A 1,537-nucleotide genomic window follows, 5' to 3' on the forward strand; every position below is an offset into this window, starting at 1 on the left:
TCATCAAAAATGAAATGGAACACATAAAAATCAATATCCTAGGCATTAGTGAGCTAAAATGGTCTAGTGTTGGCCATTTTGAAGCAGACAGCCCTATGGTTTGCTATATCAGAAATGATAAAATTCAGAGGAATGGTGCCTCATTCATCACCAAAAAGAGCAACTCAAGATCTATCTTGAAGTACAGTAGTGAATGTAATAGAATAGTATCCATATGCCTACAAGGAAGACAAGTTTACATTACTATTATTTAAATGTATGCACCAATCACTAACAATAATGACAGAATTGAAGAATTCTATCAGCTTCCTCAGTCCCAAATTGATCAAACATACAATGAAGAAGCATTGATCACTATTGATTACTGGAATGTGAAATGCACAAAGAGAAAAGATACACAGTTGGAAATTATGGACTTGGTGATAGAAATGATGCTGGAGATTCCAAGAAAGAATTTTACAAGACCATTACAAATACCTTTTCCAATAATATAAAAGGCAACTATACACCTGGACCTCACCAGAAAGAATACACAAGATTCAAATTGCTCACATTAGTGGGAAGAGACAATGAAGAAGCTCAATATGATATACCAAAACAAGGCCAGGGGCTGACTGTGGAACTGCCTATCAATTGCTCATATGCAAGTTCAGGCTGAGGCAGAAGAAAATTAAAACAAGACCACAAGGGACAGGGCTTAATGGCAGATTAGGGAGAAGCATGGTATAGACCTCTGACCACAATACCACAGAATACCAGATGAAAGAGGTTCAGGGGACAGTCCCAGAACTGAGCTACATATAAAGGAATACTTAGAAGGACTAAAGGCTTACTGCTAATGAAATTGTGGCAGAAGCAAGGAAAGTGGTGTTTTCTGATCTGTGGCTGCCGGTGGGTGCCGGAGCAGCTATCTAGGGCGTGACAGAGCAGGAACAGGATCAGTGGAGCACTCCCACCACAGAGGTCTGACCGATCGTCAGAGATAAAGGTGTGAACATTTTTTTCCTGTTCATTGGTCTCTCACTGTCTGTGCATCTCAATTCTGGTGACATGAGGGGATGTCTGAGTGAGTGGATGCCCCACCCCCAAAGGGGTCTCCTCACAGCTCTGCTCAGTAAAAGACCACAGTGCTCAGAATCTAAGAAGGGGGAGAGGTCAATAAGAACTGCTTAAATGGAATGGTTTCATTCAGAGAAGCAGTGACACCAGAGATACAGGCAGAGATGAGGACTTGGAGAGAAGGAGCAGCTGAGGACTCTGGACTCATGGAAAGAGAGGAATTGGGTGCTGGCAGTCAGGAAGCAGGTTTGTAGAATGTGCCCTTTGGTTGTTTAAATTATTATATATTCATGAGTAGTATTTCTATGTACACAACCCCCCCAAAAAAAACACACAAAAAAAAACCAGAGGGAATGGAAGCAAATGATGATGCACGGAGGATATTGTAATCCTTGAAATGAAATGATAGTGTAAAGCCAATGTCCTCCCATGTAAACTATCACTCAGTTCACAATAAAAACTTAAAAAAAAAAAAAAA

This window comes from Chrysochloris asiatica, unplaced genomic scaffold (genome assembly GCF_000296735.1).
Source record: "Chrysochloris asiatica unplaced genomic scaffold, ChrAsi1.0 scaffold00001, whole genome shotgun sequence".
NCBI lineage: Eukaryota > Metazoa > Chordata > Mammalia > Afrosoricida > Chrysochloridae > Chrysochloris > Chrysochloris asiatica.